This window comes from Excalfactoria chinensis, chromosome 2, assembly GCF_039878825.1.
Source record: "Excalfactoria chinensis isolate bCotChi1 chromosome 2, bCotChi1.hap2, whole genome shotgun sequence".
NCBI classification, from domain to species: Eukaryota; Metazoa; Chordata; class Aves; order Galliformes; family Phasianidae; genus Excalfactoria; species Excalfactoria chinensis.
This window is the reverse complement of record NC_092826.1, coordinates 45,082,654-45,098,045: the sequence shown is the minus strand read 5'-3', so window position 1 is coordinate 45,098,045 and position 15,392 is coordinate 45,082,654. Positions and strand designations below refer to the sequence as shown.

Below are 15,392 nucleotides of genomic sequence, written 5' to 3'. Positions count from 1 at the left end.
CTCTGAGAGAAAAAGTTCCTTCTTATGTCCAGTCTAAACCTCATCTGATACAACCTGTGGCCATTTCCTCGGGTCCTGTTTGTTGCCTGGCAGAAGAGGCCAAGCCCCTCCTCATCACAACCTCCCTTCAGGAAGTTATAGAACGCAATGAGGTCTCCCCTGAGCCTCCTCTTCTCCAGGCTTAACAATCCCAGCTCCCTCAGCCACTCCTCATAAGGCCTGTGCTCCAGACCCCTCACCAGTTTTGTTGCCCCTCTCTGGACACGTTCCAGGGCCTCAATGTCTTTCTTGTAGTGAGGAGCCCCAAACTGAACACAGTACTCGAGGTGCAGCCTCACCAGAGCTGAGTACTCTCTGCTCCTGCTGGCCACACTATTTCTTATACAGGCCAGGATGCTGTTGGCCTTCTTGGCCACCTGGGCACACTGTCGGCTCATGTTCAGCCGAGCATCGACCAACACCCCCAGGTCCCTTTCCTCTTCACAGTCACCCAGCCACTCTGCCCCAAGCCTATAGCGCTGCATGAAGTAGTAAAGCTCTGGTGGTATGGAGGTGCTGTGAGTGCAGTGAATACTCTGCAGATACAGCTCGTAGCAGCTCCGCATGTTGGTGCTGGCAAAACCAGAAGGAGCAGTGTCCAACATCCCCAAGATTTCCATGAGCTGATCGGGTCATGAGGAATCTTGTCAGCAAAACTCTGTTCTTTGGCTTTAGAAATAGTGCCTGCAATGTATAAACTATTCTAAAGAGCAATTTGTCAAGGCTAAGCCACACGTACATTCACTGCATGATTTAATAATAGTAAAGATAACTTAGGAAAGAACAGTGTGTTTTATTTAAGCAGTGCTGCCTGATTAATTCAGGCATGGTTTTCTGATCCTCACTGGGGTCCAAAGCACATGGAGAGTATTTTTTCACTTTTCACCATCTCAGCATAGTTAATAGAGCAGTGAGAGTCAGCGTCGTCCCTGATATGCAGACAACTGAGAGACCAGGCACTTCTCAGCATTTAATTCTGCTGTTACATCTTCGGCAGAGCTGCACCAAGTAATTCTGCCATTTGAGTTCAGTTTTTCTGCCAGCGATGCTAATAGTTTGTTTTGCATGTTGTACCAGAAAATCTCTCCTGCTAGAAGGGTAAAAAAGTAGCATCTTCATCCTTGCTCCTTTTAGCTTTTTCAAGTGTTTCTAAATTTTCATCTGGAGGTTTTGGTTCTAAAAAAGCCAACTTAAATATCGGGCCATAATTATGTTTGTGAATGATCCCCTGCCAATTAGTTCAATAAGAACTGCTTAGCATTTTCCAGTATGGCCAAGAGATTCTGTACACTCTTTCCTGTGGGCAGTGGCTATTTTACACAGTACAGTGCGAATGGCACAGGGCCAGCGGTCAGATGAGAAACACACAGAGAAAGAAACCCGAATACATTTCAAATGCCCGCAGTCTGGGGATACAGCAGATTTAGCTTTAGGATTTGTAGTATCAGACCAGCCGCTTGCAGACCCGTCCTTACTTTCTACGTTTTACCTTCATCCTCTTTGCCGTATCAGCCCCGTGCTTTCTTCTAGAGCTGGCCGGCTACGCGCAAAGCGTGAAGCCCCGATCTGAGAGCGGAGCGGTGTGGGCGCGGTGTGGGCCGGCACCGCTGGGCGGCAGTGCGGGGCAGCGCTCCCCCAAGCTGAGTGCATCGGAGCGCTGAGTGCCTCGCAGTGCATCCTCGTTAAGTCTGGTGACACACGAAGTGGGGAAGTGTTGCTGTTTCCCCGGAGGGCTGAGAGGCCTTGCAGAGGGATCAAGATACATTGCAGCGCTGGACAATCATCAGTGGCACAAAGTTCAACATAAGAAAATGCAACCTGCTAAGCCTGGGATGGAGCAGTGCTGGACTGGGAATGGACTGGGGAGCAGCTCAGCAGGAAGGTACCTGGGGCTGCTGGTGCCAGAAACTCGGTGTGAGCAGCAGCGTGCCCAGCAGCCAAGAGGGCAAAATTCACTGTGGAGTGCACTAAGCACAGCACAGGCAGCTGGACAAAAGAAGTGATTCTCCTACTGTTCTTGGTGTTGTGTGGTCTCACTTGGAATATTATGCGCAGTTCTCATCTCCACAGCTTAAAAAGGATGACAGTGGCATTGAAAGCATCCAGATAAGGGCAACAAAGCAGGTCTGGGAGGCATTTCCTGTGAGAGAAGGCCAAGGATATCAAGCTGTCCAGTATGGAAAAGAGGCTGAGAGGCAATCTTGCTGCTCTCAACAGCTGGTGGAGAAGTAGAGGGAAGTGCTGGGCTCTGCTCCTGGGAACCAACGGCAGGAGGGGAAAGGCAGAGAACTTCCAGGGGAGAGTCAGACTGGGCACTGGGGAACATTTCTTTACCCTGAGAGGAGTCAAAACCTGGAACAGGCTTCCTAAAGAGGTGTTTGGTGCCCCATGCCTGTCAGCGTTAAAGACATTTTGTCGCTTCCCCCAGTAATGTGCTATAGCTTTTTGAACTGTTCGGGTGGTTTGATGCGATGATCTTTGAAGGTCCTCAACTCTACACTATTCTATTCTGTTCTATTTTATTTTATTCTATTGTAGCTGACAATGTCCCACTCCAAGAGCTGTGGATGAAGAGAGGTGGGAAAAGATGAACGGCAGCCCTGCTGTACTGAATAGTGCTGGTACTTAGTGCCAACTACAGTGACTTATGCTTGGGCGAAGCAAACAGAACTCCAGTTTTGCTGTTTAAGAATCTCTACAACTGGAATATCTCTCAGGTGAGCTATGGAGGCAGCGAGGCCTCAGGAAGACTCACTCCATACCCACAAGTATGAGCTGAGCAATAGCTGCATGCTGCATGCATCTCAATCCACTGAGATGGTTGAAAAAAGGAAGTCATGTCTGGTCACACTGCTGGTGAGACAAGGCTGTACACAACAGTTCTGCTATCGGGCATCCTAAAATGGGAAAACTTGTACCATTATTATCCTTGAAGTTTCAAAGAGCTGACAGAGGAACACTGTGAGCCACTAAAAGTCACTGCCAGAAGAACTGGAAGTCCAAGGGATCTCCAGGGGCTGGGAAAGAAGGGCACCCTGCAACTGTGTTTTGAAAGGTGTGCAGAAGAGCCCAGACCATTTCAGGCTATGGAGTATTCAGCATTATGCTGGCTATGGGCCTAATGGATGTTCATAGCCTAACGAGAATGCTGGCCAAAATGCCTGTGTTATTAGATCACAAAATAAAAGAAGTAGAGGCTATTTATGCCAATGGGCGTGGATTTACAGAAAGAAGTAGATTATGCTGAGCTAACATGCTATGTTTTGAGAGGAGTAAGAGCTTACTTCATTAAAACAGCTCTGTTCATATAGTAAATTCCTATGAAGCACGAGGCTTTTGTTGTGCACAAGTATTTGACCAAGAAGTTGTAGCAAATTAATTGACTGGATGGTTCAGAAAGTGGTTAACCCAATTTTTAATCTGAATGTGAAACAATGAGCCATTGACCAGAGAGGTGTTAACTAGGGGAGCACTGTGGGGGTTGTTTCCTGGCCACTGCCCATTTGGATTTGTGATACAGAAGAAAACAAAGCCATCATGTTGCCACAGACATGAAGACTGGAACAGACCTGAATTTTGGTCATAGGCAGAACTAAGTACAGGTGAAGTAAAGGTCTGCAAGTCTTTCTCCTGGGATGGAAATCACATCCTTTTACAACAGTCATCCTAAATACGTAAAACTTTATACATTTCTGAAGTTCAGGACTTCTGAAAATAGCACAGTAAGAGACATTACAGAGTTTGCCCCATACAAAGATAATTTATTCAGTCCCTCTGGCTCTCCTGGGTAAGAGATGCAGGGAGAAGGGGGTGAGCATGGAATTGGGTTGTGCAACCAGCACTCCTTCCATTCATTCAGACCTCTTGCTCAGTTTGCTACAGTGGCTTCATACTAGCAGCTTGGAAACAAAATCTGTTAAAAAGAAGAATTTGTGCTTTTTCCAAGGGTTTCTTCAACCACAAGCACCCCTCCCTGCACCCTCACATTCTGCTATTGGACTGCTTTCCCACAGAACAGCTAAAGCCAGTGCTTGCGTGTCTGTGTGTTTACTTCTATGTAAGCCATCCGCACCTTCACACTTGTGTTATTTTTTTCATGTTAGCTACAACAGCAGAGTTGACATTGCTGGGAAGCTGAAAGCACCTATAACTGTCCCATCTTCTTTACTGAGGCAGTGCAGCTGCTTACTGAAAGAAGAAAGGGAGAGCACCTACTCCAGCCCTCTGTTCAGACCAGGCCCAAGCTCTAAATGTGCCCCAGGATGAGAAATTGTTGGTCCCTCTGGGCAATCAGAGGCACCAAAGTAAGTCTTCCTTCTCTGTCACCCTGGTGGAATTTCCCTTCTTGTTCCCCAACAGGTGAGTGTCAGCTGGTGCTTGCAGTAGAAAGGGGAGCACTCAGTTATGATGTGATGAAGGACAAGCTTCTTTGCTTGAACATTCTCAAGTGTGTTTTTGGTCCAACTTGTTGCTCAGCAACCCTGCTCCAGCAAAACCAGATAAGGTGTGAGTGGAAACACTGCTCCCAGTCAGCTGGCAGTGAAAAGAGCAGGTAGTAGACCAAAGCGTTTGATGAAGCCTGCTTCTACCAGTAACAAGTGCTGTGTTTACCTGTTTCCCTTTCTTGTCCATCCACAGATGGCAAAAACAATGCCATTAATTTCTGGTTCCCTCCCTGGCAGCACCTCTTGAAGGATTTTATAAGCCACTTCTAGTATCCACTTTCAGCTCTCACTGTCAATAGGATTTCCTTCCTAAAACCCTCTGCTCACAGTGTGCTTTTCTCTTCACCCTCAGTTTTATTTGGAAATCAATACCTCAAAGTCTTGTGATTTTCAAGTTTCCTTCTGCACAACGTTCAAGTCCCCGGTGCTGGCAATCAGAGCAGATGTAGAGGGGACCCAGACACCAGGAGCAGATATCTGGCAACTCTAAAAGCAAAGGAAGAAGGAGATACAGACAAGTGGGATTACTGATCTGAAAACAGTCCTGTAGAAGAAGAAGTCTTCTTTATGTGGTTTAATATTTGATTTCACGTTTATAGATCGATAACACAAGTAGACACAGTAAGAGACATAGCTGGCTTTTTATTACTTTGGATGAACAAGTCCTCTTGCAAGCAAACTAGAAAACACAGAGGAATTTATTTTGCATAGCCTGGACCTACCCTTTCTCTGGAGCTGTTGGAACATGGACTGCTCTACACAGTAAACACATAATAATTAAATGAATGGAGATTAAATGGTAACGTAATTCTTAATTAGAGTTTTATGTTAGAAATAATCCACGGTGTTAATGACTACAATTTTTGTAGCCATAGGGATTTTCTTTGTCCCTGCAGCTGCTTTTAGCAAATTTCTATTCAGCAGTGCAAACAGCCAGATTTCCTTCCCTCCAGATGGCAATAGCAATCTGCTTTCTGTCTAACCAGCAGGAGGTACCGGGAAACATGTAAAAGAAACCCAACTACCCAATATGTAAATAAGAAAGGAGCTGAAACTTCACATTGTAGTCATGAGGATCCCACACTGCCGGAGCCAGGACTGAGGGTTATTTTGGCTGCTGCAGGTACTCAGATAAAGAGATAGAGCAAGTTAGCACAGCAGCCTTCCCTGCTGACAAACCTGAATCTGAATCCCATCTTGGATTGCTGGCAAAACGCATGTGGGGACCCTCCACTGGCTGCGCTCTGCTGATGCCCACAGAAGACAGATGAGAGTGAAAAGCTGAACAGCGCATGGCTAGCAAACTCACTTCACTGACTGCATGTTTGGTAGCACCCTATGCCTGAATACAGAGAGTGATGGTGAATGATACCAACCTCCACAGAACTACCAACTTCCCTGATCCCTAAGTAAATGCAACTCAGAATTTAAACCAAAAGGCTTCTCGTGCACTGAACAAAATTCACATCCCAGGAGAATTACTCATAGAAGAATGGGCATAGTAGGAAGATAAAAGTAAAAGTAATCAATACACTATAGCTCAGATACAGATTTATTTCTACAAGTAGGTTTGTAGGCATATAGAAACTGGAACATTTAACCTTGTGGTTTTTAATCTTTGAGAAATGAGAGCCAGCTGGGAGACAAGCAGCTAAAACCCTCAGTGCCTGCACACCTGCAGAGTGCAGGTTAAGGCAGCTCAAGGTGAGGACCCCAGGAGCTCCCCACAGAGGTGTGGTGGCTGCCGGACATGTTTCTGGAGCTCTGGAGGAAGCTTTGGCTATGGGAAAGGCATGTCACGCCCTGCAGCACATGCTTACCTGGCTTTCTGTGCTTGGAGACAACCCAGCCGAGTTGCGTCTGCATTCACAAACATGTAAACCCTCTTGGGAAGTTGGGGAATTTGTAAATATGGGAGTAGGCAGGCACAGAGATCTGCCTCCAGAAGGCTGTGAGAGAGGTCTGCTCCCAACAGCACCTATGCCTGTTAGGACATAGTGAACGCTGCATGAGCTCCACTCAGCAGCTTAGCTTTTCACTAGGATAAGGCCTACTGTGACATGCATGGACCCAGTAGGAAAACTGGGAGGGGAGAGGCTGTTAGTTCTGGCAGCTCCACAGGCCTGGGGAGTTTGCCGTAAGCTGCTTGAAGCAGGAATTTTGTCTGTATAAAGACAGCAATGACAAAACCAAGCATGGTTGGGCTTGTCCAGCCTTTGCCACCTCATCTTAAAAACATTTTCCATCTCAGAAAACCCAAAAAGCTCAAACGCATCTCTGTCCTTCCAGCAACAAAACAAAATGAAGTCACAATCCAAGAGGAAAACATGATGCCCTGAACAGATAAACTTCCACAGATTACGGGCAGTGAAAAAAAACATAAAGTCAAGCCATTTTTAAAATGCTAACAATGCTTTGCAGTATGAACTTTACTGCCAGAAATACTGTAAGTGTGGGATTTTAGGTTTTTACCTGTAAAGTGCCCAGTTTCCATATCTTGGCTCCACAGTGGATTCAGGGCCATTTTCTACACTTAGTGTTATGTTCTTGACAGCTCGTGCTCCTACAGAGAGCAAATAACTAATGAAAAAGGCAGCAAAAATAAAATAGCAAGTAAGCTTACTGCTATTCTGCATGCGGGGGCAGAGCAAACACCCCAACAAACATAAGCCAATGCATTTACTTTGATGAGATTCACTGCTTTTACCAAAAAAAAACCACAGCAAATGCTGCAAATTTGGAATTTGAAGATTTACCGTTAAAATGAACCAAACCAGCCAACCAACCCCCCCAAAAAATAACCTAAAAACAACAAGAAGACAGCAATAAAGCAAGGTTTTGTGAGGTCAGAATTTAATAGCTGATATGAAAGCCCTTTTCTCACCTCTGATGAGCAAGCCAGGGGACTGAACTTCAGAGACAGCCCATGAGTGCTTCTATTGTGTACATCAGGGAATGACTGTGGGAATGCGTTATATCCCTCACTATGCCATCAGTAGTACTGCAGGAAGAGGGGCTGCACTCACCTAATAGTGGTGTTGTGCAGGCTCAGTGAGGTCTCCAAGCTCTTTTAAAGTCAAAGAAGAGAATCAGGGGAGAGGGGCTGCGTTCTGAAAGTGTTTGATTCAGAATGGGATGGAACCAGAATTGCCAAGTAAGGAAAGTTCATTGTGTAAGGAAAGATGGATGAGAGCTAAACTTCCAAGTGGCTTCAAGTTAGGCATGACTACCTCCTCTCTCCATGTAAGCCCTATTTAAAAGGATTATTTCACTCTAGATTGTAAAATAGAGTTTGATTAGATTATGTGTTTAGCAGCAGAGGGGTGCTGGTGTCCTACCCATGTTTTCAAAGATATCTGGAAATTACTTAAACGTCAATCAGCCACATTCTAGAGTATCTTTTTTACTACAAAGCCTAATTACTAAAAAAAAAAAAAAAAAAAAAATCAGAAATATTCGTGAATTTTGAAAATGAATGAGAAAAGCAAAATTTATACCAAAATATAAGGGAAACAGAACCTCTGATTAATCGTCTGAGGCAAGCGAGGAGTCAGCTGTGGGAGCACAGGTGAAGGTAATTCAGCTGTGCTACCGGAAGGGGTGGAGCTTGGCTCCACCTTTCCCAGATCCCATTTAAAGGCTGACCACCACTAAGGCAGCATCTCTTTCTGGAGATTGCTCCTTTCTGGAGAGCCTTGACATTGGTGAGTGCCTATCTTGAAGGCTTCAGAGTTGGTGAGTCCTTTTCCTTAGTTATTCTTTGGCTATTTATTTCCAATGATATTTGTACTATTCCAACTGTGTATTATATGTGTGCCTCCGGTGGCACAGTGGTAGAATTGCTGCTTGCAACACCAGAGGCCTGGGGTTCGAATTCCTCCTGTGGCGCAAGTGGCAGAAATGCTGCTCTGCTACATAGAAGGGCTCGAATCCCGGGAGTTGGACTCGATGATCTCTAAGGTCCCTTCCAACTCACACGATACTATGATACTATGATATACTTGTATTATTTCAACTGTACAATACCATACTTGTATTATTTCCACTGTATACAAAAAAAAACCTCCACAAACAAACCCCAAACCATAACTCTGTAAGGCTCAGCTATGACAAGTGCTAGTTTTAAAACAGTTTTAACACAGAACTTATTTTCTCACAGCATCTCTCTCAGTATAAGAAATGGGAGGTCCCTTCACATTGCGTTGTCTGAATATAGAGAAGCACAGTTACTGAGTCTCTTGTACAGTATTGGCACAAAGTGTTCTTGCTTTTCAAAGAATAACTCACATTTAGGCAGGATAATGCCTTTTACCTTTTGCTGGCACTGTCTGCTGTTAGGGCTACGCTTCTTGGAAAAGGTAAAAGCACCTTACTGTGTCTAGACAGGGTACTGTTGTAAGCCTGTAAACAAGAGTTGATATTGCAATACCAAGTATTTTATAGAAAGTTCTGAACAAAATGAGAAGTCGGCTATAATTCCCACTGAGACTGACATTTTAGGGATTAGCTTCAGGGCTTTCATGTAACCACTTCTTTCTCTTTGTGAAACGATTATCTCTGAAAGTGCTCATTCTGCAAAATCCTATCAAAATCAGGAAGGAATAGAAAGTCTTTGTGTGCTACTGGTGATGTGCTACTGTGAAACTACCAGGAAAGCTCCATTCTTGGAAATGATCAAGGCCAGGATGAATGGGGCTTTGGCTACCCTGATCTAGTGGAAGGTGCCCCTGCTCATGGCAGGGGGTTGGAACTAGATGATCTTTAGAGTCCTTTCCAACCTTAGATACGATGACGCTGGGATTAAAGCAGTGGCTGATCATCAAGAAGCATGAATTCTGCTCCTAGCCCTGCTCTAAATGGTGGGGTTTTTTGCAATAAAACCATTTAATTTTACATACTCCAGCTCCTCATCTTCAGTATTGCTTCTGTTTCATGCTAAACATCTGTTTTGTCCACTGATAAGAAACATTCTTCAGGGAATAGCTAATCCAGGTTGTGTCCATTTCATCAACACCTCGATTTTAAACATACCTGACAGAAATTTACTGTATCACGATCAGGGAAGGAATAATTCATGACAATAATAAAAGAGAAAGGTATACTAAATCAGAACAGACCATTGAGATTCATGCAGAAAAATAATGGTTACTTAGAAGGCTCATGCCAGAATTACCTATCACGATAGTGGGATTTGCTATTGCCCCAACAAAGGTAGTCAAAGCAAAGTCTGCTATCAGTTTTTAACAACTGCAAGACCAGGCCTGTGGAATTCAGACACTTTTTCTCAGATAAAGTTTAATATCAACAGTTTGGTAGGCTGGGTCAAATAAAACCTTCATACTAATGTTTCTAGGAAAGAAATCATTGCTTCCAGACATTCATAGCTCACGAATATCGAGAAAATAAAGCAGGGTTCCCTTTTGTTGCTGTTCATATTTTATTGTCATAGAAATTTATTGTTAATTTCTTGAAACCTGAAAATGATTATTCCTGGAAACTATTAAGAAATTATTGTTTAATTTCTTGAAACCTGACTTCTGAAGCTGGAAACGTCAGGCCATCAGCAAATGTAACAGGCAAGACAGATATAAACCACAAGCTCTGGTTCAGAGGATGATCTAAGATGAACAGCCTACTACTTTCACTAAAAATGAAATATACTGGAAAGTTTGATAGCTGTTGGAAATTGTTGAGAAGTTTGCAGTCTGCACTCATAGCTAGGAAGGGGAGAACTGGCAATTCCTACTGGCCACAGTATTAAACATACTACATTGAAAGGGATATTATTTGCAGTGCCCTCTAAACTGGAAATCACAAGGAAAGTGAAGATATACGTAAAGGCAGGGGAAAATGAAATCTATTGTGAAGGCTCAAGACTGAAGTATACCTGTCAGCATCTGGAGTTCCACCGAGCCCTATCAAACCTTGTGCAAACTGTAACATCATCGTTAGCTCTTAGGCAGTCCTTCGTAACAGAAGATAGTACAGGTGATGGTGTCTTGCTTGCTTTGTGACTGTGAACGTGTCTAAAGCCCAACAATAAATGACAAAGTTGCCTAGTCAGGGATCAGAAAACACCAAGCCAGGTGCCTTTTTGATACTGACTCTTCACATCAGTATTAACTGACATTGCATCCCTAAGTGAGCCTCTAATCTCTGTGTGGGTGCATGGCTGCTTGTCAATAATTCCCAGAGATTGACTCCAGTTTCCCACTGCCTGAAGTTGCACTTTCTTGTTCCCTCAAACGTTCTTTTGTCCTCGCTGCTTGTATGCTGCCCCAACTGTGTGGTCTCTCTTTCACTCGGCAGCTGCTTTGGCATTCCGAGTCTTCTATTTCAGTTATATGAGCGGCTCCACACATTCATGCTGTGAATATCATTACTTCAAATCCTGAAAGACTTTAACGTCCCAAAATGTTCTTGTTACGGATTGTATCCCACCATCTGATGTACAATATGGCACGCAGATGGCACAGAGGAAACCACCCTACAAGCTGTAAATGTTAACACGCAAAATGGAAAGTCAGAAGAAAACATAATGAATGTTTCTTCCTGTAAAAATAGAAGTATAAGTAAGACCAAATAAGAAAATAATTATTGCGTTAAAGCAACCAAAATAATTCTCACCCATGCAGTAGTAAAGTAAAATCAAAGTAAAATTAAAGTAAAGTAGAATGAAGCATATGTCAAGGGAAATCTAGACTGCAATAAGGATCAATGTAGGCATAACTAAGTCATTTAGGTTAAAATGATCATATGCTATAGCAGGTATTCTACAAGCACCTTGATATGCTTTCAAATCAAGATGTGCTTTTTAAAGTAATGATTCTGTTACTGTCTGAATCTGTTCAGGGTAACATAACAACATTAGCTTGAAGGGCTGACACTGATATTGCTCAATTCATTCACATTTTGAAGCATATTGACAGCGCAGTTGACATCTACAAGATACAAGCGAACATGCTAGAACAGCAGCCTAACTCTTTAGCAACAAACAACTCTCAGGTTTCCAGGAAATTAAGTGTACCATTTAGAACAGGCAAAATAGCAGAGCTTTAGGACTTGACCTCAAAGCCTGATCTGACTTAGCAGATTCCCTTGAACTCCACTTTGGCTAAAGTTTTATCTGTCTATTGTGAAGGGTCGTATTTTCAGCAATGCTGCAAATACACAGAAACAAATTGGGCTAAAATGGAGGCGTGTCTTCAGTATGCCAGAGCTGAAGCACAGCTCTAAGCAATTCAAACACGTGAACAGTGCATTACTTAACAGCTACCCTGATCCTGAGAACTGTAGCAGGAGAGTGTATAGAAGAATGCTGTGGGGCTTACGGCTGTAGCCAAAGAAGCTGGCAGAAAAAAATCCATGTATGCAGAAGTACTTACTCACATGGGTGCGTACAAAGCAGTGAGCACTTATCTGTTGCATGTGAAGATTTTTCCCTGGCATGTTTGTTTCAAAGGCTGCCTACAATCTTGCCCCAAGCTTTGGTCTCTAACATACATACAGACAGCTCCAGCTGTTCCCCATCAGTGAAAGAAACCACAAATTAGCACGGCGTAAAAAAAGCAATGCTCAAATCAAGGTAAAACAAAACAGAGCCAGCAGTGAAAAAAGCCTCTTTAACATCTATTGGGGAGAGTGCGATTAGTGAATAAAAGGTTAACCTTGTTGAGTAATCACAGACATCTACATAATCTACTAGACAGGTACCTGTTGCTCACTGCTGGAATATCATCTCCGAGCAATCTCTGCTTCCTCCAAGAGGCAGGGACAGTTTGTTTTCTCTGCTCCCTTTTGATGTAAAACTCTCATATTTGTGGTAACGAGAGCACTAGCTGTAATGCTGGAACTCAGTATTTCAACCAGCAAAGACAAAAGGAAAGGATGTGAGAGAAGTATCTTATTCCTCTCAATGTCATGCAGCAACGGGTTGCTGTCAAATAAAAGCAAGGTTCAATGGCTGTTTACCCTCAGAGTGCCTTGCTGCATTTCCAGCCCCCTGCCCACGCTCCAACTAAATCCAACCTTCATCTTTATGCACACTGGGAGTTCATACCCACTGTTTCTCCACAAAGACTGTCGCTTCTTACAGCTTGAAATGTTCCAGAACGTTCTCTGTCCATCATCTCCAATACACTCAGGTTCGCTCAGCTGTCTGCCTTGCCTGCCCCTGCTCAGTTTAATCTCCTACACAAATACACACACGATGCCCTTTTCTGTTCTGGGTCCAGCAGTCTCCCAGCTCACTCAGCTCTTGCAGTTTCTACCTTACCACTTGTGAGCCAGCTCAGACTAACCAGCCCCAAAACAAGATGTGAGCTGACCCCTCTGACGATAAACTGCGCTCATACTCCTCTCCTGCCTGGTAACCACTGCCTCTCATGAAGGAAATGACACTTTGCCCAGGGCCATCTTCTGCCTTCCCCATCAAGTCCAACTCCTGGCTCCACACAGGGCCACCCAAAATCCAACCCCTATGTCTGAGAGCGCTGTCCAGATGCTCCTTGATCTCCAGCACTCGGGGCCGTGCCCACCCTGCATCCCGTTCCATGCCCACCGCCCTGTGGTGCAGCACCTGGCCCCGACCCCCAGCCGCCCCTCCCCTGGCACAGCTCCATGCCGTTCCCTCGGGCCCTGTCGCTGTCACACAGAGCAGAGCTCAGCGCTGCCCCTCCGCTCCCTATGAGGAGCAGCAGCCGCCATCAGGGCTCCATCAGCTCCTCTGCTCTGCCTGAGCAAACCCAAGAACCTCAACCCCCGCCGACCCCCGGTCCCCGCTGTCAGAGCAGCGCAGGAGGGGCGGCACCTGTGGGACCGCCCCCTTCTCCTCCCTCCCTTCCCCTCCCCTCTTCCCGGCGGAGAGAGCGAGAGAGACTGAGACCCGTAGGGAGACGGCGGCAGCGGGGCTGCCGAGCGGCGCTGCTCGCAGCGAAGGGGCGGCTTTAGGGAGAGGGAGGCGGGGGGGAAGAAAGGGGGAAAAAAAGAAGAAGTGAGAGAGGGGTGGAAGGAAAGCGCTCAACTCCTGCTCTCCTTGCCCGGCGAGGTAAGGCAGCGGTTCGGGGCTCCCTTCGTGTTTTCGCCGCTTCCCGGGGAGGGCACAAAGGTAGCGGTGCGGAACTCGGTGCCGCTCGCCCCGCGGCCGCTGTCACCGGCGGCTGCTAATGCGCTGCCCCGGGTGGGCTCCGGCCCTTTGTTAGCCGACTGCGGACCGCAAGCGGCGTCGTTGGGAGAGCCGCGTAGGGAGCACCGTGCGGCGCAGCCGGCCGAGGTGGGCGGGGTGACGGGGGGTGCAGGTGGCTCCGGCGGAGGGCGGCGGGCGCGGAGCTCGGCGGGCGGCGCTGCCGCGCGGGCCACAGCCGGCAGGGGGCTCCCCTCGCTGCGGGAGGCTCGGCTGTGGGCGCCGGGTGCCGCGGAAGGGATGGCCGGGCCGGCGGGGCTGAGGGGCGGCCCTGAGGGCACGGTGCCGCTCGGAGGAGTTGCGGTGGTAGTTCCGAGCTGCGAGGGCCTGAGTGCAGGAGGGGAAAGCAAACAAACAAACAAGAACCCCAACAAAACGGCTTGAGTAGATGTCGCTGCTCAAAAGCAGCTGACAGATTTATTAGCTGCGCCTCCCGCTCTCCGAAGCGTCTGGAAAGCCGTGAGACTTTGGCCTTCCAAACGCTCCCCGGCTCCCTTCTGAAGTGTCTGAAAGGTGAAAACTTTCTTTAAGCCGCCGGGTTCTGTCCGCCGGTTGCCGTTTGGTTCGGCCGCGGGTCTGCCTGCATTCTGCCGTGTGAGAATCATCGATGGGCGAATGTGTTTAAAGTGCAGAATGCTTCTGACCTACCGAGCCAAAAAAGAGCTCCCTGCTCCTTTATCTGGGTAGGATTTCTCCTTTAATCGCCCTGGAGATGTGACGTTGTAAGTATGACTGCGTTTAGCTTCCTTTGACGCTTGTGACTTTGCCACCGAGTGACATGTTTGGTCCTGAAGTGATGCTTCAGATTCTCCGTGTGCCATCAATACTTGTGTTATAAAGAGCTTTTTATTTTTAAAGACTGCAGTAAAAGGCCCTTGAAGGTTAAAGTGGACTTTATTTCTTGATGTCTTAGGAATAAACGAAGCGTACATTTTCCTTTGTGTGGATGAGAGGAAAGCCAGTAGGTGCCTGTTTCAGTTCAGGACGTAGCTCTGTGTGTGACATGGGGAGGGTGGCTAAGAGCTCTCTGTGCTGTTCAACACTGATGCTTCACCGGGTCTCTGGTTTTTCCCTGTGGTTGGCCATACCCTCCAAAGAAAAACAAGGGTGTTTGTGTGAAACAAATCTTGTCCGAGATCTTTAACAGAAGAAGTTTAGTTACAAAAGCCCTGTGTGTACCTACTGGTACTTATTTTGTTAGTTGCATTTGGCTGGAGGTATGTAACAACAACGAGTAGCAGGGATGTTTTGGAAAGGCAGGTTGTAAGCCCAGGATGTGAGATTAAAGGGAATAGGAAACCTGAGCTTTTAGTAGGTTGGCTCAATATGTGATGCTTTGTAAGATCTCACGAGGGCATCACAGTGTGAAAAGTTGGTTTAGGATTCAATAAAGCAGATTGGTTCAAGGTCTTCTCCAAAGCATCCCTATTGGCACTGATATTTGATGGTTCAGTGAGTCGTGTGTCAAGTATTTCATAGCTACAAGGAAGAAGAAAATTGGGAGAGTAATTAATAGGAAATAGGGAATGAAATGGTTTTAAGGGGAGATGTGAGAAAACCTCTGTTTTGTGATTGCCAGCACATTACAGATGCTGTGCTGTTTGTTCAGCAAAAGGCTTGACTGGGCATAGTGTCAAAAATAGATTCTGGGACACATTATTAGCGACAGCTTAAACATGATTTGATGCATTTCTCTATAATTTTGGGTTCTTAGGAGAACTGAAGGG

At 45.9% G+C, this 15,392-nt stretch overlaps 1 protein-coding gene and 1 long non-coding RNA gene across 5 annotated transcripts in view; one reads left to right on the top strand and one right to left on the bottom strand.

Annotated features, from left to right (window-relative positions):
- Window positions 1-3,847: 3,847 nt before the first annotated feature.
- Window positions 3,848-7,477, bottom strand: LOC140249202 (uncharacterized). Its single transcript, XR_011902962.1, has 4 exons — window positions 7,369-7,477; window positions 6,957-7,047; window positions 4,857-4,970; window positions 3,848-3,952 (listed from the first exon to the last, which is right to left on the bottom strand). It is a non-coding gene; the product is annotated as an uncharacterized lncRNA (long non-coding RNA).
- Window positions 7,478-13,349: 5,872 nt separating this feature from the next.
- The window catches only part of GREB1L (GREB1 like retinoic acid receptor coactivator), a 123,452-nt gene continuing 121,409 nt past the window's right edge, over window positions 13,350-15,392 (top strand). For 2 of the 4 annotated variants that reach the window (XM_072329357.1, XM_072329355.1), the window contains exon 1: window positions 13,350-13,530. The gene's annotated coding sequence lies outside the window, so the exon portion shown is untranslated. The remainder of the gene's footprint in view (window positions 13,531-15,392) is intronic. The other 2 variants (XM_072329358.1, XM_072329356.1) reach the window with 1 other exon arrangement.